The sequence below is a fragment of the Paroedura picta genome, chromosome 1 (assembly GCF_049243985.1).
Source record: "Paroedura picta isolate Pp20150507F chromosome 1, Ppicta_v3.0, whole genome shotgun sequence".
In the NCBI taxonomy this organism is placed as follows: Eukaryota; Metazoa; Chordata; class Lepidosauria; order Squamata; family Gekkonidae; genus Paroedura; species Paroedura picta.
In genome coordinates, this window is record NC_135369.1 from 166,460,456 (window position 1) to 166,480,689 (window position 20,234).

Genomic DNA, 20,234 nt, shown 5'->3' on the forward strand with positions numbered 1-20,234 from the left:
TCCCCCCAAAAAAGATGCTTTCTAGCATCCTTGTTAAGTGCTTGAAAAATCCAGAGGTGTTTCTTTTGTTTGTTTCGGTTTGGTTTTTGAACATTCATCATGGATTCTCACTTTTTAAAAAATACACAATATGGCATAAACAAAAAAAAAAGCATCCTTTATTATTTTTTTTTTTTTTAACCAAGCACCAAAGCTGGCCATTCTCAAGATAATGTACTATGAATGTATGCCATTTTCTGCTTTCTGACTGTGTTATCGATGTAGTACTGTAAAACTTCAAGGTAACATCTTAAGGGAAAAAAACATTGCTGTAAAGGAGGATTTGAACACCATGGGGTAAGGGGCTGCAAAATTTGGATCTACTCTTGGGTAGGCAAAATTTTGTGCTGAAACTTTATTGTTCAACTCTTTAAGAACACTGATGTGATGGTTTGCTCTTGTGCGGAAAGGATCAGAGAATCAAAATAAAGCCCTTCTTCTAAAACAAAAATTAGTGTCAACAGCACTTTGGAAAGACACACCTATCAGCACAATATCTTTTATGACAAGAACTGTGCATCACTCAGCGGACTGGTGAAGGTCCATGTCACTTATTTATCCACAGACTCCTTTTTTCCCCTGATATCCCCTTCCTTTGATATTTTGAACTCTACACCAGATAGCCAGGCCCAATCTTGTTGAATGTAATTTCCCCAATCATGCTGAATGTAATTAATTTTCCATTAGGATTGGCTGTAACAAGTTATATTAAGGTGTGTTCAGTTTGGGTTCTAATTTGTTAATATCAGAACGCTCATCCTTTCCTCTTCCTTTTTCCTTTGGCTGAAGAGATGCCTCAGAAAGGGTTACTCATCTTCCTTTTCTTATACACCATCTGCCTGTTGTTTATTTGAAGTCCATCTGTTACCTGAGATTTTGCTTCTGTGGTTTTTTAACAATATATCATTAAAACTCAGGCACACGATGCACCCACAACAAACTGCACATCTTGTATCAATGTATTTTTGTCTTCATAATCACACTTTCTATAACAATTTCATTTTTAAAATTTCATTCCCTCTTGTTTTAAGCAATTAAGTATACTTATGAGTGGTGATCTTCTATTTCCTTCACTTATCAATCCTATTCAACAATAATGCTCTCAGTGCTTCACTGCACTGGTATAATAGACCAGGGGTAGTCAACCTGTGGTCCTCCAGATGTTCATGGACTACAATTCCCATGAGCCCCTGCCAGCAAATGCTATAATAGACCATTCATTCAGTACCATTTTTAGATATCTTGACTGCATCCAGGACATCTGGATGCTTTTTGCATGGGTGTATAAAACAGGTCTTAGATGCAATCCTGCTTTTTCCATTATGTGTAGCTAGCAGCTTGCAGAGTAGCTCCCTGCAATAGACAAAGGGAGCCTCTTTCTTCCTTTATCCCCCAAGCAAGCAAGCGGTGTAACACTTTGCTCTGTTGCCCTTAGGCTTATTACATATGGTGGGCCATACTGCAATCTGTGCTGTCCATTTCTTTAAATCGTTTTGTCTTTTGACCTTCAAAAACATTTGCCATCTAATGGTAGTAGACTGACTGGTGTCTCTGTGGGTGATTAGCCATGCTCACCTAAGAATGTTCAGTCAAAGTCCAATTCAACTCAATGAAGCTTATTACTAGGAAAGAAGCCTACCAGAGAGCCACTTCACAGACAAGGTAGAGAATCAAATGGGACTCCCTAGCTATTAAAAACAAAATGAAATGTAAATGAAACAAAAAAGAAGGACCCTAGAAAGCTGGTCTGATGAGGACTAAACGTGCTCCTGCAGGGATGGACTGTTATGATCAATTCAGATCAACACTAGGCCCATTCTTCTTGAAACCTGTTCTATATATGAATTTATAACGATAATAAACCTAGTGGGCTAGTCAGCCACAGCAGAATTCAACAGACATCCGGTTACAACTCTGGCATTGTGGTCAGGATTACTGAAATAAATTCACCAATTTGAACCCATTGAAGTTCTAGAGTGGTGTGAAGAAATGCATGTTTTGGGTAGAGGACTGAGAAAAGCCTTTTACCAGGAAGTTCTAGAAGTATTTTTCTCTGGGTAGAGAACAGGCAGGGAAAGGAAAGTCAGTTTAATTGCCTTCCAGGCTTACCTCAGTCCACCTTCATACGAATGCTAATAGATCTAGGAAAAGAGGTCTCACCCCCTTCTCCAAGCAGGGCTGTGGAGGACTTTATACAAGAAAAGCTCCAGGAAGAATCTCCAGGAAAGCTTCTGTGGCCTGTCCTGACCTGATCAGTGGATGAAGAAAGAGAGAAGATCAAACTCCTAGAAGCAAGGAGTAAGGGTCTCTTTTATGTTGAGTCCATCAGAACAGAGAAGACAACTGAAATCTGGAGGAGGCCTGAACAGTTGGAGGAATCACCTAAGTAATGGAAACTCTGTAGAGATCTAGAACATTCTAAGTTAAGAAGCCTGTTCTCTATCTTAATATCTGATTGCACATGTATAAAGAGGTTGATAGAAGAACTGCATTTAACCCATTACTTTTGAACTCCTTGCTCAATCTGGTATTGTGCTAAAAATATGCCTGTGAATATTTTCTCTTTAATACATTCCTTATAACATGTGATGCTGGTAGTGGTTCTATGTACCACATAGACCTCCACCATCTTAGACATGCTATTTTAAAAGCAGCACCAGGGGGAAGGCAGGCAGTTAACAAGTGGATATTCCTCCTGTTGCCCAAAGGGCAGTAAACAGTCCCTGTGGTGACCAAGTGCTGGGCAGCAGAAGACTCAGAGGCAAGGCTTCTTGGAAGGGAAGCTGGGAGATATGACCCTCTCAGCAGGCAATTTTGTATAAAGTTCAGTGGTGACAGTGGTTCCCTAAGATGGAAAGAGAAAAAAAACCTTTCTAGGAGTTGGAAACTCCTTGGAGTGGGCAGGGCAGAATAGGGCTTGTAGGCCGAAACAGGCCCATTCCACCACAGCACTTTTGAGGTATCTTTCTATAATGGGATAATGTGGGAGGAATGTCAGAGGATTGCTGGATCTTGGAAGGGAAAGACGAGAAGAAAAGATCCCTAAGGCTAAGGACTTAGTAGTAGATTGCATGGTGTACTTTAGAGAGTGGCTGGAAAAGATGGAGAAGGGGAAATCTGGCAAAGACCAAGGTGAATCAGAGCAACTGGAATGATAAAACAGCTAGCTCTCTGACATTTATGCTAGGTGACAAGGTGAGGGTTTTCCTGCCTTGGCACACTGGCAAGCCACTAACTGCAAGGGAAGGACCTTGTATGTTTATGAATTGGTTAGGCAATGTCAGGTGTATTGTCTCTAGGAAAAGGAAAGAGAAAAGGAAAGAGAAAAGGACCAAATATGTTAAGGTGAACAGGTTCATTGTCAGCCCAGATTTTGAGAAAATTGACATAGGGGTTTTATAAAGTGAATTTCTGTCCATTAACAAGCCTTCTCTCAAACAGTACCACTTTCACTCACACACAATATCTTTTTTTTGCTGGGTGACCTTCAGAATTCCCCCCCCCTCAGTGTTATAATGGCACCATTGAGGTGTCCTGATGCCATTGAGTCTGACAATAGCACTGAAGCGCTCTATTGGTTTAATGCTATAGCGCTCAAGGTACAATGTTCCAAAAGATTTGGAATATCATTCAGCGAAAAGGAGCAGGGCAAAAACAGCATTGTAGAAACAACACACTATTGCAATTCGGTAGTGCAATGAGGGATTAGAAAATGGAAGAAAGTGATAACCCTCAAAAGCAACTCAACACTCCTTTGCTAATCCTACACAAGTGGGCTTATTTGAACAGGTAAATAAATTCTGCTGTTAGCTGGTTACTAAAATGGGTCTGTCTGAAATGACAGGGGGAAGAAATCCACCAGCAACCAGTTACTAAAACGGAACACAAAGGAAGTTTGAAAATAGCCTCAGTGGGAGACAACTGGTTGTCAAAATCCAGAACCAAATTTTTGTTCTGATTGGTGGTTGGTGGCAGTGGCAGGTCTTAATTACAAGTAAAGCACTGACATCTTAGTCAATGGAATAAGTGCCTCCCCCCTCCCCCTCCCCAAGCTATTTTAAATGGGGGGCAGGAGTTACCAGATAAGCAACCCTATAAATGCCAAAATCTGGCTGTTCACAGAGATCCTTTAGATCAGGGGTAGTCAAACTGCAGCCCTCCAGATGTCTATGGACTACATTTCCCATGAGCCCCTGTCAGCCCCTGCTTTAGATTCTGCAGTCCAAAAGGAAAAGTAGGCACCCATTAATACCTGATAGGCGTCTCTGCTGTGCCCTCTCTTATACACCTCAGCACAACCCACACACAGAATACAGCATTCCATCAGCAGCTTGTACAACACTTTGCTTCTAATGTTGAACACAACTAAGTGGACAAGGGGATCCATAGTTCCCACCAGAGGGCACCAGGAGATGGTCACTGTGGGGCCATGGCTGTGGTCTGCCAAAGATCCCAGGTCCAAACTCTGAAATTTCCAGGTAAACGGATTAGCTAGAACACAAAACTGTTCTGTCAGGCCTATGGTTGAGGCGAGGAAACTAGCATTGAAAAAATAATGCCCTCCCTGCCTGTGAACCCCACCCACCCACAAAACACCCTGATCTGCCAGTATGAACTAGCCCCCCACTCCAGTAAGGTTTTTAAGGAGGCAGCTTTTAATGTAATTTAATTTAAATTTTTATAGAATGATGGTTTTCATCTATGGAATTGTAACCTTGTTGTAACCCACCCTTAGCCAATCAGGAAGGACGGGCTGCAAAATAAAGTTTTTGTTATAGTGAAAGACTGGCAGTGACTTTCCGGACCTGTTACTCTGGAACGCTACTGCCAGTCAGAATAGTGGACAGTGGACAGAAATGGTCCGACAGTATAAGGCAACTTTATGCGTCATATTACAAGGTGGCCTTTCTCAACTTTTTTACCCTTGAGAAACCCCTGAAACATTCTTCGTACACAATATGATTGAGAAGCACAGCTGTGTACATGCCAGCAGAGACCCCTCCCATTCCCACCCCTTCTGGCCTATCACAAGAAGAAGAGTTGGTTCTTATATGCCACTTTTCTCTACCAGAAGGAGTCTCAATGGGGTTTACAATCACCTGCCCTTTCCTCTCCCCACAACAGACACCCTGTGAGGGAGGTGAAGCTGAGAGAGCCCTGATATTACTGCCTGGTCAGAAAAAGTCACCCAGCTGGCTGCATGTGGGGGAGTGGGGAATCAAACCTGGCTTACCAGATTAGAAATCCATACTCCTAACCACTACACCAAGCTGGCTCTCTTATTGGCCATTTTAGGATGGGCGTCAACATGACTATATATCGTATCACCTGATAAAAATTTAACCATTTTTTTTAAACCTATTAAAAATGGATTGCCTCCCACCCATTCAGGAAACTTTTCCAGGGCCATCAAGAAACCCCAGAGTTTCATGAAACCCTGGTTGAGAAAGCCTGTAACAAGGCATCAGGGCTGTTGCATCAATACCATGCAGGCTGAGTACATAGCACCACCTCCTGAGGGGAAGGAGTGATGACACTGTGGCCAGCCCCAGGCACTCCCCCCCCCCAACCATCCATTTGCTTGTTCACTACTAAGATAGGATTCAATGGGCTTCCGTTGTTCCCACCCAAGTTTCTCAGGCAGAGTGCAGGGGCAGATCTTTGCTTACCTTTCCATCGTGCCACCAAGGGAAAGCCAATCCAGCAGCAGAAATGTAGTGTCACACCTAAAGCAGAGACAGGGCAATCCTAAATACATAGCCAGTTTGGTGTAGTGGTTAGGAGTGTGGACTGGTGAGCCAGGTTTGATTCTGCGCTCCCCCTCATGCAGCCAGCTGGGTGACTTTGGGCTCGGCATAGCTCTGATAAAGCTGTTCTGACTGAGCAGTGATATCAGGGCTCTCTCAGCCTCACCCACCTCACAGGGTGTCTGTTGTGGGGAGAGGAAAGGGAAGGCGAATGTAAGCCACTTTGAGACTCCTTCTGGTAAAGAAAAGTGGCATATAAGAACCAACTCTTCTTCTTCAATAATATCAGGGCTCTCTCAGCCTCACCCACTTCACAGGGTGTCTGTTGTGAGGAAAGGGAAGGCGACTGTAGATTTCAAAAATCATGCCAACCTCGCTTTTCCTTGATCCTAGAGAATGATTACTGTGCCCATTTTGTTTTCTTACAGAACACAGCCTTAAGAGGGAGAAATTTATTTTCCCGTTTATCCTATTTTGCCAGTGAAAACTGTCACGCACACACATCCCATCTGCTTTTACACACACTGTGGGGGGAAATAGGGCGGGGGTTAGTTCAGCCGTAAGCATAAGGAAGGATGGATTGATTTAAGAAAGAAAAACCCTTGATCGTTTTCGGCCCACCTCTAACAAATGTTTAACTGTTTGCATAGCTTTGAGATTATGTCTTACTTCTTCAGGAAAAGTCACCTCAGACTTCACACAGCTGACCTCTCCTGCATTCCTCGCATTGCTCCCATCAAGCCTCTCTGGCAGGAATCCATAAACAGTCAATTTACCGGACATGAAGAAGGGTTTGCATGACACCTCAGGTTAAAATTCAGCCTAGGCTTAGCTAAGCTAGGCCATAAAACATTTTCTTAGCTTGTTGTTCTTTTAAAACCCAGGACAGCGATTTCCCCTTCCTGCTTGATGGATGTCTTCAGGCTGTTTGAGCTGAAGAGTCAAAGGAGGGAACATTTTTCACTAAGTTGTTGTCTATACATTGTCTGTGGTGGTGAAGGAGGTTTTATTTGACCATTGTTCTTCTCTTTTTCTTCATTGGACATAGGTATTTGGTGGTTCACCCACCCACCCGTGTGATTTTGAATTTTCAAAGCTCTTCATCTGGCCTGGGCTTCTCCAAGGCATTTTGGTGCTGGAGAAACATAAAATGCCTCCTCTTTTAAACCTGACAAGAACATAATAAATTACCTGACATCTTTCTGGCCTTTAATATTGCCCTTAAAAGGCCCACCTCACTGGAGGTCTGGTCCTGATAGTTGGGTCATCCTTATCTTCTAAGTGGAAATTATCTGAAAGATGGAGCATAGTCATAAAAAGAATGATTTAATTTATGTTTGCCAAGAAATGTAAAGACAATTCATTAGCTGCAAATTCTTTTATTGTATTATCAGCCTCATAAAGAGTACCACAAATATGAAAAGACAAACTTAGGATGTGTCTACTGTACGGACCTTTTAAATTCTTTCTTTCCAAAAAACAGAGAATTATAGTTCTCTGAGAGATATATAAGCATCATTAATAGAAACATCTTTATCCAGTCTCAGTTCCCATAATTCATAGAGTGAAAGCAAGGACGGCTAAACTGATATAAAGCCAGTATATTGCATAAGATAGATATCCTTAACCTTTACGATTTAGGCAACAGAACCAGTGCTACTCATCCAGAGGGCTGTAAAATCATAACTATCAACTTTACATTCTGGTTAGTCACATGGTATCCTAGAATCTATATGGTAAAAAAAAAATTCATGGGCAATACCCTATAATAACAGGTAGGAAATGTTTCTGATACCAATTATCACAAATGTGACCAATAAAACATATTTTTAAAAGCAGGAAAGGCAAAAAATAATAATGGCTGAGTTAAAGAATATCAAGAACTGAATGACCCTGTAAAGATAATGGGCTGCATAAGGATAGCCTGTCATTTATTTAACTTTAATTTCTGGTATATCTATCATCACTAAACTTTATAAAGTTGAAATTGCCTACAGCCAACTCACTCCATACTTGATTGGTCCTGAGGTTTGCTGCCAATAGGGAGATATCAGTCTGCCAGCGAGGGCCAATCAGTTCAAATTGCACTCTGCCAATTAGGGCCAATCAGTTCAAATTACATGCAGATAACTCAATCCCTGCCTGATTGGCCTTCCCTGAGAGTGTGCAGACAATAGGGAAAGAACACTCTGCCAAAGCAAGCCAATTAGTTCAAATTGCACTCTGTCAATAAGGGCAAATCAGTTCAAATTGCACTCTGCCATTTAGGGCCAAACAGTGCAAATTACACTCTGCCAATCAGGGCCAATCAATTCAAATTGCACTCTGCTCATTAGGGCCAAGTAGTACAAACTGCACTCCATCAATGAGGACCAATGAGTTTAAACTGCACTCTGCCAATGAAGGCCAACCAGTGCAAATTTCACTCTGTCATTGAGGGCCAATCAGTTCAAATTGCATGCAGACAACTCAGTCCCTACATGACTGGCCCTCCCTGAGAGTGTGCAACCAATATGGAAAGAACACTCTGTCAATGCAGGCCAATCAGTTCAAACTGCACTCTGCCAATGAAGGCCAACAACTGCAAATTTCACTCTGTCAATGAGGGCCAATCAGTTCAAATTGCAAACAGACAACTCAGTCCCTATATGATTGGCCCTTCCTGGGGCATACTGCGAATAGAGAGAGCACTCTTCCAATGAGGGCCAATCATGGGGCTTATCTGTCATCTTCTTCCTCTTCCTGTTGCATGCTTGATAGAAGAGGTGCTGACCTCTCTGAAAGGCCCTGCTGCTGGTAAGTTGCTCCATTCTTAGCCTCTTCCCATCCTCCATCGCCCCCAGACAAGGAAGATGTCGGTCTGAGGCTTCATCTCTCTGTTGGAAGGAAGCACTGATGAGCTACAAGGCAGGCAGAGATAATCAGTATTTTAAAAACAGAATGCCAAGGGACAGACAGAATGCAATGAATGTCTTAACTCAATCCAGTGAGTCAAGGGTTCCTTCAGGTAGTTCAAAGGCATCAGCAGAAGGAGCAGGTCACAGGAGCAAGGTCCACAACCCAGGCCTCCCAGCCTCAAGTTAATATAGGTTGTCAGCAGGATCTCATCCCTCACTCTATGATGACTTACAGTCTTCTGCAGTCAGTAACTGTCTTGCCAACATGGTGTGGTGCCTTTTAGACTGGAGCTCTTCCAGCACATAGCTGGTATTGCTTAATTAGCTCTGTTGAGCCAGGTGGGCTGGCAAGACAGGGAGCTGCAGCTGGAGGCTGGCCAGAAGAATGAGGAACTCCTGCAGCAACTTTGGAATCTAAGCCCATTTTCTGCAGCTCCATTCTCTCCTGCTGGTCAAAGTTCTCTGCCTGTTGAACCTCTGACTGGGCTAAGCTCTCATCCAGCTGAGGCTCAGGTGAAGCTGGGAGCTCCTGGCAAGACTTTTCCTCTGAGGCATCCTCCCTAACAGGACCTGGGCTCACAACACCTCCCCCGACCCTGCAGCTGGCCATTAGAGTGTTCTTTGCTTTCCCCAACCATTCATCTCCTCAGAGGGGCTGGGGGGATCTAGCAGCCTTCCCCACCCAGCCTGGCCCTTGGGAGATGTGGAGAAAGGGACAGGAAGGAGGTAGCTCCCCTGCAGACTTCTTTGCCTGGCCCAGCCTTTGGGAAATGAGGGAAGGAAAGTGGTAGTTGTCCCCCTCCACAGCCTTTCTGGCCTGGTCTTTGGAAGATGTGTGGGAGGGGGAGGTGGGGACAGCGATGACCAATATAGACACTGTTATATGGGAGTGGGGGTAGGAGGACCACTGCCCCTCCAAATCAGCTGTTTTCTTCAGGAGAACTGATGCCTTCCTCCCCTCCCCTCTCTTTCCCCCTTTTTTTTCATCCTGTCTTTCTCTCCTTCATCTTCCTGAAGGTTTCCAGGCCCCCACCTGGAATTTGGCAACCCAGCTGGCTGCATATGGATGTGAAATCAGGAATCAAACTCACCTCTTGAGATTAGAGTCTGCTACACTTTAACCACTTCACCACACCGGATCTCAAGATTGGGCAAGGAGTAGGGCCAGAACCCAGGAAGGTCACAGTGCAGGTGTATGTGCTAGCGCCCACTGCATTTCTGGGTGCAACAGGCTTTGTTCCTAGTTTACAATATTGTGAATGTATAAATACAAGACAAATTTTGGATCCCAGTTCCCAGTACATATTCTCTTACAAACTCCCAAACTCCCATATCCTAATGTTGTAGCCTTTTAACCATATGCCTGTAATCATACTACACTTCACTATTGGCAACAGTACTGCTTCCATGATCACAGGGAGGCAGGCTGAATGTGTAATCGCCTTATAATGCAACTGTGGCTCTCCAGATGTCCATGGACTACAGTTCCCATGAGCCAGGTTATGCTATCAGGGGCTCATGGGAACTGTAATCCACAAGCACCTAGAGATTGGCCATCCCTGTTATAGCGAGTCAGACCATTGGTCAATCAAGGTCAGTGTTGTCTGCTCTGACTGGTTGTGGCTATCCAGGTTCTCAGACAAGGGCCTTTCAAATCACCCACTCCCCCACATTTTAATTGGAGATACTGGTACTGAACTTGGAACGTTCTGCATGCAAAGGCCAATGGTCTACCACTGAGCCATGCTCTCACTCAAAAGGAACCTGGGATTGAAAAAAACCCATCTGACCCTGGCTAGAAGCCTTTTACAAAGAGAAAGAAATGGAAGGTATAAAAATACATGAGAGAAAGAAACTGAGGAACTGCATTTTTATCCTATCCTTTCCACTGGAAGAATCTATAAGTTGACTCTGGGCACACACATGCACAATAGGGGCCTGGATCCCTTGTGGGCAAGACTTGGATGCAGGAGCTGACTACTGGTCTGAGGATGACCAGAACAAGCCACAGACCACTACAGAAAAAGACAAGGGGACTGTGATACACCTGGCACAACTGGACTCCATACAGAATCAGGGCCTTGGGAGAAGGACTTGCCCTTGATGCCTATCAAATCTAAGAGCAGCGAGCTCCTGTCTTCACAGGGTAAGACTCTGGACCAACAGTTGGCCAGGTTCTCCCTCACCTAGTAGCAACAGTGGAGTCAGCAGACCACAAGGTGACAACAAAGCACCAGGCTAGTGGCCTGTATTCTGACTACTGAGGCAGATCACAGCCCATATAGTTCTTCATAGGATTAGGGCCCTCACTAGATGAATTTTAAAATAATAAATAAATAAATTTGGCTACTTCTGTTCACAGACCCGAGAAAAGCATATATACAGTATCCCAAACTACATTGCACTATACTAGTCACAGTTGTGTACAATCTACTTGTTCAAATCAATTATTCCAATTAAGAGATGAATTAGAATACAGAGGACATTTCTGGGGGATTGTTAAGAGTATAGGTTTCTGGGGGGTCCCATTCTGGGGGATTGTTAAGAGTATAGGTTAGCATATATAGTGAGTTAAGAAACCAACGTCCGTGTTGAGTCCTGGGGATTCCATTGTTCTGAGTACTGTAATAACTTGCATTTCAGCTATTTCCCTTTCCATTCCGTTCTTGAAGTTCCTTTGTAATAACATGGCTACTTTGAGGTCATCTATTGAATGGCTTGGAAGGTTGAAGTGTTCTCCCACATGTTTATCAGTCTTGTGGTTCCTGCTATCAGATTCGTGTCCATTTATCCTTTGGCATAGAGTTTGCCTCAATTGTCCTATGTAGAGAATAGAGAATGGGTCCAATTACAGAGAAGAGTAATTTTTCTACAAATTCAGGAGTCTGTACAGGAGTGGTTTAAGGATTTGCAGGGCCCATAGCACCAGAGCTAGTGTAAGGATTTGTGGGGCCCTACTGGAGCACAATTGTTGTGGGAGCAGCCAGATTAGGGTAGAGGGGGCTCCCATATTTCAAAGGGGTGTCACTCTTAAGTGTCCTTAAAGAGGGTAAAGGCAGAAGGAGAGAGCCTACAGCCCTGTTCTGGAGGGTAGGGGAGGCACACTGCAGGGTGCCTGGAAGTGTGGGGCCTGCAGCATGTGCTACATGGATAAGCCAGTCCTGGGTCTGTTGCTGTTGCAGGTCTTTTAAGGAAGTGGCATGCATAAGGTCTGTCAATAGGTAATAAATATGCACAGGAGCAACCTGCATGATTGATTTAGTACTCTAGCATAAATCTGCACTTGGTTTGCATTTTGATTACTGGCAACTGTTCAATGCATCTCTAAGACCATTAGTACTGTAAATATCCTTGCCTTTGCATTGCACTTTCATCTCCAATATACTTTAATGTAAAGATTTTGTATATTGAAACGCATTTGATTCCAGAGTCATGGGATGAAGACCTATGCAACCCTGAACCTTTAGAAATAACCCTGTGTAATCCTTAGAAATAATCACCACTCTTTTCATTCCGGGTTAAAGAAAACAAGATAACCGGCCTTAAAGTTGAGAGCCCACCAAGCTACTCCATCACTAAATTAGAAGTTCCACTCAGGACAAACACAAACCAGGGTATATTATGCATCACGGAAAACCCACAAAAAAGACTGCTAAAAACAATGTCTTATTTTTCAATTCTTAACGTGGCACCATTTTCATGATGTGAAGCCCATTGTGTTATTTTCGTTTTTGAATTGGTCCAATTACAGAGCTGGCCACAGTTCCGGCAGCGTTTTATCAGCAAGGCTTCTGAAACTAGCTTTACAGTGACTTTTATTGTGTTACGGCACTGAAAACAGACTTTATTTGATGCATAAATAGCATGTTTTTGGTCTCCTCCCCTTTCTGCTCGCAGTCCCTCATCTACCAATGGGAGCTCGTGCATTTGCTGCTGATACTCTGCCTGTCAGTGATCATGTGAACATGACATTTGCCCCGGCAACCCAGCCAACATCATTGCTATGTAAATTAGTAGAAATTACCCTGTGGTATCCGGGAATGCTCCTGAGACTGCAAAGCACTACCTCTCATCAGTGACCATGAGGAAGGGGGCAGCTCGAGGTGCCTGCTGCTGATTTCTACTTCCTCAGTATCAGCAATCAGGTGAACATGCAATTTGATTCAGTCTCCCACTGCCCATACTAGCTTGAGGACTGCCTGGGTGTTCCACGTGGCTTTTTCCTAGGAAGGAAGGGTCTTTGCCTTAACTCTGTGTGGCTTTCTGGTAGCCTATTTAGAGCAATTTCCCCAGAAATTAGTCCTTCATAGCTTGATTTCCTCAGGCCAAGGTTCTGTATCTTAAAAATACTACCTACAATTGAAATGCTAATTGCAGACAACGCTAATTGGAATGTGAATGACGTTTCCCTCCTCAAACTCTCGTCCCCCTCCCAGAGTTACCATAAGAACTTTTTAATGTGCATAATCGCAGGGGGGGGGGCAACGCAGTATCACAGCTCATGCATAAATGGGAATGTTTTAAAAACATTTTTTTAAGGACGATTTAAAAGGGTTGGCAAACTGACTGCATTGAAAAATGATACATACACAATTAGCCCAGCTCTCTACTGCCCACACAACAACTCTAGAGTTTTGCCCACCCTAATTCATTGCAGAGAGATAGCCAAGAGAATTTTGTAATCTCTTATGGTAGAAAAAAAGATCTTGACACTTTCTTTGCATGTATCAAACAACACCCAAACGCCTTGCAACAAGAGAGTCAAGACAGATTATTACATTGCAGTTATCAAGCTAATTGAGGCAGGGGGGAGCATACTGTCCACATCTGTAATCAATGCATTGGCAAAACTGATAAGCAGAGTGTTAGCAGAACTGGGAAAATAAACCAGCCCCGCATGTAGGGAGTTGCATTCTGTAAGTAACAGGCTGGCAAGAAGCAGTCATTAACAATAGCCCTAATAGCAGAAAGACCTTCAGAAAATATGTACTAGTTTACAGGCAGAGTGAAAACACAACAAGAGGCAGAAAGAAAGGGAAGAATTCTTTGAGTTCTAAACAGTAGAAGACACACATCACAGCTCCCAGTTTCGACCCTACTGGGTCTTCATCAGTGGTCAGAACTGTGATCATACACTCTATATAAAATATTTATATTAAACTCATTATCCTTAACACGCCCGCGGCGCCGCGTGCGCCGCGGACTAAATAATTCGTTAAGCCCTCAGGCGGAGGGCTTTGTCCGTGATGAGGAAGGGGCCTAATTGGCCCCTTCCTCCTGACAGACCATCGGCCGGGCCAATCGGCAGGCGCAAAGCGCCTGCCGATTGGCCCGGCCGATTCCTAGGCTGCTGAAGGAAGCAACTGCGAGCCGCGCGGAGCGCGGCTCGCAGTTGCTTCCTTGAGGGCGGCCTGACGCGTCGGGAGGCGCAAAGCACCTCCGACGCGTCAGGCCACCGGCAAGGGAGCCCCTGGCAGCCGCGCAGAGTGCGGCTGCCGGGGGCTCCCTGCCCGGCGGGCTGACGCGGCGAGAGGTGATTCGCATCTCTCGCCACTTCAGCCCGCCCGCAAAGGGAACCCCCCGCAGCCGCGCGGAGCCCCGCCGAGGGGGAGCCTGGAGCCATGACGTCATCGCCGCGCCCACTGTACCTCTCCCGAGAGGAGCAGCAGCCAGCCCAGCAGCTTCAGCGGCGACGGGGGGAGGGGAGCTGGCCCGAGCAAGGCCGCCTGGGATCCCGCAGCCGCACTCCAGCTGCAGCCAGGCTGGCCGCCGCCACTGAGTTCCTGGAGGAGGAGGAAGACGAGGCGGCGGCGGAGGGGAAAGAGCTGCAGGTCGGCTCCTGGCTGCCGGTGCTGGTGGAGCAGGTGGTGAACGACGCCCTGGTGGTCACCTTGAGCTGCAGGGAGCGGCGCTTCACCGGGATCCTCCTGGATTGCACTAAAAAGTTGGAACACTTCTCGCTTATTCTCCCCTCCCCCGTGTGCGTGTGTGCGTGTCTGTGCCCCCCCCCTTTGCAAACCAACCAACAACCAACAACAAAACCTTCCCGAGAGGGGCTACCCCGAGAAGCTTGCTCTCCTCACTTGGGGCCTGCGAGGCGTCCAGCCGGGCAGGAGGCGACCTCAGGCCATATTATTAAAGCGCTGAAGTTGCAGTGCCGCTTTGCGGTGGGGGAGGGGTGGGACGTGCGGTCATGGCGCCGTGGGGGGGGGTGGAGGAGGAGGACGGTGTCAAATTATCTCCTCCTCCCCCAGCGGACGCTGTGCTTTCATTTTCTGTTTTCAATCCAACGTGCCAAAAAAGAAAAAAAAATCCTGTTCAGGGGGAGAGAGAAGTAAAGTCAGGTTTGCAAGTTTGTGCAACACGCACTGATGGACTGTTAGTGACTTCTTTTTTTAAGGCCATACTTCTTATGGGCCGAGGCTCTTTAAAAAGGTGTGTCCTGCGGGGGGCGGGGTCCGAAGACCAACCCGGCCTGCTCGGAGGTCTCTCGGGCGCTGCAGGCAGAAGAAGACGGCTCTTCTCTGAATGTTGCGAGTTTGCTGAAGTTTGTTCCTAGCCTCTCGCCGCTTCAGCCCGCCCGCAAAGGGAACCCCCCCGCAGCCGCGCAGAGCGCAGCTGCCGGGGGTTCCCTGCCCGGCGGGCTGATGCTCCAAGAGGCGCGAAGCGCCTCTCGCACCGTCAGCCCCCTGACACACGGAGCTCCGGCAGCTGCGCTCCGCGCGAATGCCGGGAGCTCCGTGGTCTAGCGCCCGCTGCATTTGGCTGCAGCGGGCTTGATTTCTAGTAAAGTATAACTGAGTAGTTGAATGGGATCTGTAAATTATGGCTCCAACCAATATATGTAAATTTTATCCTTTTTGGAGACCTATGATATATGACTAGGGTCGCCACTCTTCGCTATTATATAATTCTGTGCTGAGAGTATGCCTCATGTGTGTCAGAAAAAAAAGCTACATCATTGTATTGTATTTATAATAGATCCCATTCAACCACTCAGCTACACTTTATAAAGAGTTTAATATAGATATCTTATAGAGAGTGTATTATCACAGTTCTGACCACTGAGGAAGACCCAGTAGGGTCGAAACGTGTTTGGTCTTATGTGCAGTTAGTTCTGTATAGTTTAATGAAGTTTTTAATTGTGCACTATAATAAATAATCAACAAGTTTTACATTGTTTTATTGTACAGCTCAACTTCTGAGTTCCTACTGGTTAAGTTTGGGTTGTGTTCCTTTTTTAGTTTTGGTTTTGCTTTGTGGGTGCCGGCCACATGGCAAAAGGATAAATCATGGATTTGACACACTCCCCCCTGCTTCCCACTTGATACAGCATGGTGTGGTGGTTAAAGAGTGGCGGACTCTGATCTCAAGAGCTGGCTCTGATGCCTCCTCCACGTGCAGCCAGCTGGGGAGTCGAGTTACAGAATCAATAATTGGCTGTGCAACAAAATATGTTTTGACTAAATAGACAGCCAATTATCAATTTGTTTCTCAGCTTCTACTTTGTGGGATCAACAGGTTTTTGTTTTTGAACTTCATGGAGAGACCAGCTGGAGATCTTGAGGAATTACAACTGGTCTCCAGGCAGCAGTTCCCATGGAGAAAACAGGTGCATTTGAGTATAAGCCTCCCCCCACCCCCTAGTTGAAGAAGAGGAGGAAGAAGAGTTGGTTCTTATATGCCGCTTTTCTCTACCTGAGAGAGACTCAAAGCAGCTTACAATCGCCTTCCCTTTCCTCTCCCCACAACAGACATCTTGTGAGGGGAGGGAGGCTGAGAGAGCCCTGATATTACTGAAGAAGAAGAGTTGGTTCTTATATGCCACTTTTCTCTACCCGAAGGAGTCTCAATGTGGCTTACAGTCGCCTTCCCTTTCCTCTCCCCACAACAGACACCCTGTGAGGTGGGTGAGGCTGAGACAGCCCTGATATTACTGAAGAAGAAGAGTTGGTTCTTATATGCCACTTTTCTCTACCAGAAGGAATCTCAAAGTGGCTTACAGTCACCTTCCCTTTCCTCTCCCCACAACAGACACCCTGTGGGGTGGGTGAGGCTGAGAGAGCCCTGATATTACTGCTCGGTCAGAACAGCTTTATCAGTGCTGTGGCGAGCCTAAGACCACCCAGCTGGCTGCATGAGGATGAGGAGCAGGGAATCAAACCTGGCTCGCCAGATTAGAAGTCTGCACTCCTAACCACTACACCAAGCTGGCTCTGCAGAGAGGGCAGGGAAAAGTACTGGGCTGGCAGTTGCTTATCTGTGGCCTGATGTAGGTCCTACCAGGGGAATTTCATGCACACAAACATGCATGTCATCTCAAAGTGCTCATCTCCAGAGTATAAAGATCAGCTCTGCAAGAGAAAAGGGCTGCTGCAGAAGGGAGACTGTGAGGCACTGTGCCATCTTGAGGCCCCAGCTCCACACCTCCAGGAATATTCCCATCCAAGGGGTCACTAACCTCCAAGTGAGTAAAAATTCATGGGCAGACTATACATGTCAGCTCCACTGGCAAAAAGGGTACCTGAGGAGAGGAGACTCTGTGATCTTGGACCCCACTGAGGTTCAGGAGAGGAAAGGGAAGGTGATTGTAAGCTGCTTTGAGACTCCTTCGGGTAGAGAAAAACAGCATATAAGAACCAACTCTTCTTTGCGAGGATTTCCAGAGGAGGGGCAATCAGGTAGAGAGTAAGTCATCCGCATACAGTTTGAGCTGATTGGCCCTAGCTGGCAGAGTGCAGCTTGAACTTATTGGCTCTCATTGGCAGAGTGCAATTTGAGCTGATTGGCTCTTGTTGGCTGAGTGCTCTGTTTCTTTTGGTGGCAAACCCCCAGTGAGGGCCAATGAGGTAGGGTGTGAGCAGTCAGTTTGGGTTTTATCAGATTTACTGATGATGATGTCTTCAAATATGATTTTTATACAGTAAGAGATCCTGCCGAATTCAGGCTTACCCAATTCTGTAACCTGTTTTACTTTATGTGCTAAGCTGGGCCTCCATACTATTGAATCTCGTGCTTGGACTTTATCCATTAAATATTGGATCCATCTATTTTTTTAGTCCTCCTTTAAATAGCCTCCTTGCGCTTCTACCATCTGACCATTATACTTAGAAATGGTCTCAGGCCATAGCCTCTAAAATAAAATAGCCAACTCTGGAGAGGACCATATATTCCAAACCATCCAAAGAATAATCCTGACCTCCAGGTAATTTATGCTGGTGCAGGGGGATCATGTTCTCCAGCATCTCTTGGTCTATGCTGTGTCCCAAATTCTATGGCACCTTATTTTTCCAACCTAATACTACCATCATCTCACAGAGCATTTCTGTTAGCTTGACTAAATTTATTTCCCTCTGCAGTGGTTGAAGGCAGGTATAGGAGAACTCCCTGTAAAGAAAGAACTTGCAGTTATTGTTGTATAGAACCGGACTCAATTGGCCATATTATTTTGCGATGCAATGTGCATAACCGTCAATGTCATGATCTGATTTCCCCGCTTTTGCCTTCCCCTAATGTTGCAAATGCAAGGTAGTTGCTACTAGCTGATAAATGTTTAGAGGCCACTGAGCTGGGAGCCAGGTTTTTATCTGTAGTTATGGCCCACAGGCTAAAGTAGTTTGAGCTGATTGGCCCTAGTTGGCAGAGTGCAGTTTGAGCTGATTGGCTCTCGTTGGCTGAGTACTAGTTTTGAGACTTCGTTCCTACTGTTCCGTGGTCATCTGCAATTTTTCTTGTTTTACAGATTTGTGTCATCAAATTAATTTTATATGCTATTTTACGTCTTGGATGCCATTAAAGTGAGGTGACCAGATTGTCCCACTTTTGGAGGGACATCTGGGGGCACCTGGCAAATAGTACTTATGTTGAAATTTAAAATATATATATTACAATACTATTTTTGCGTTCTATGAAGCTTTTTGTTGCTCCATATAGACCAAATTTTTAATGAAGAACCCCCCCCCCCCTGGTCAATGGTGTCCCGCTTTATCAATGTTGAAATCTGGTCACCTTACATTAAAGGCTTTTTTCCCCCACTGCATTGCAATTGAGGTTCACAGCATAAAAAGAGGTTCACAGCATAAAACACATGCAGCAATTGTCAGACATTTTCTTTAAGGCCTTAACTTTGTCTGCAGCAATACCGAGTAGAAATAGCAGCTGGGCCTAATGATGGCTATTCCACAGGAGTAAGTTCCATCGATTCTCTTCGCTTAGGACGTTTGTTCAGCTTTGCCATCTGATTGTCACAAAAATATTGACTAGGAAGGTGAAACTGCCATTTTTCTTCCCTGAATGATCCAGGACATACAGGAGTCAGTGTTGGCTGTATTGTTCCCTTGGGCCAAAGATGGCGTGCATGTCAGCTGCCTGAATAGGAAAAAGCCCTGGGTTAAAATAATAAAGGTAAAGAGGAAAAACTCCATGGGTCACAGCGCCAGAACATGGCTTACATTTCCAAACTGTCTGCCTCTGTGCTAAATGGAGCCTTTTGCTGCCTGCCTTCAGAACTTCAGAGCCATACCCCCCCTAACCTCTCAGGAAGTTATGTGAAGCCTTTTCACAGTCCATAATTTAAACGATCCCATTGGGGGTGGCCTGTGTGCGAGCGGAGGACGGGGAGAGCGCATGCCCTAGCTGCCCTGCCGATGATGGGGAAGAGATTAGGCCTGCTGGCGGAGACGGCTGAGCAACATGATAGTGAAGATAACTCAGAGGAGAGCTGATCCCTGGAATGATTCCTCCCCCCCCCCCTTTGCGCTCTCTCTTTTTACAAAACTGCAGCAGTTAAAAGGAATGTTTTTCTTGACAGCCCCCCTACTAAACTGGGATTAACTTCAAGGCTCCAAGGCGGGAACAGCTCCAGAGTGACCAGCAACCAAGACAATAGACAATGCTGCTTTCTTTAATCTCAGGCCTGCTGAAACAGCCCCTTGACAGGTGATGGATTAGCAGAAACTAACACAACTTCCTAATGTCTTCATAGAAACACTGTATGGTTTCTCTTCGGGCACACTGCGGCCATTCTTTTGCCTCTTGCCGGGCCTGCTTCCCCTAATCCTGCTCTTTCCCTCTTGCAGCTGAGCCCTTCTCCTTGGTTTATCCTTCTCCCTCTCGCTCTCTCATTCTCTCCAAGGCCGCCAGATTCCCCTTAATCAGCATCTAGCCGGCTGCTGTCACAGCAGGAAAATTGATAGGATCTGCATTGCAGATGAATCGCCAGAGCGCCCATTTCCCTGCTCAGGAGGAGGCGTCCTCCTCTGCTGCTGTAGCTCGGTTTCACTCTCAGCATTTCCTTTTGTGTTGCCCTGATGTCTGCACAAGCGGGCAGGTTGGAGGCCTTCAGCTGCCGGTGCATGCAAGCTGCAGCGCCGCTGACAGACGGTACGGTCTCATTCACCTAAAGTGGCTCCATCTAGATTAAGGTGACCAGATTGTCCCACTTTTGGAGGGACATCTGGGGGTACCTGGCAAATTGTACTTATGTTGAAAGTAAATATATATATTTATATATATATTACAATATCTTTAAACAGCCCGTGGCGCCACGGGC

At 45.6% G+C, this 20,234-nt stretch overlaps 1 long non-coding RNA gene across 4 annotated transcripts in view; it reads right to left on the minus strand.

Moving 5' to 3' along the window:
* Positions 1-19,045, minus strand: part of LOC143824154 (uncharacterized) — a 117,812-nt gene extending 98,767 nt beyond the window's left edge. The window contains exons 1-3 of one of the 4 annotated variants that reach the window (XR_013226716.1): positions 18,826-19,045; positions 8,560-8,662; positions 6,978-7,078 (exon numbers count right to left, since the gene is read on the minus strand). This is a non-coding gene — a long non-coding RNA (uncharacterized LOC143824154). Of the gene's footprint in view, positions 1-6,977; positions 7,079-8,559; positions 8,663-8,764; positions 12,485-17,882 lie in introns of those variants that run through there. The other 3 variants (XR_013226713.1, XR_013226715.1, XR_013226712.1) reach the window with 3 other exon arrangements.
* Positions 19,046-20,234: the final 1,189 nt, after the last annotated feature.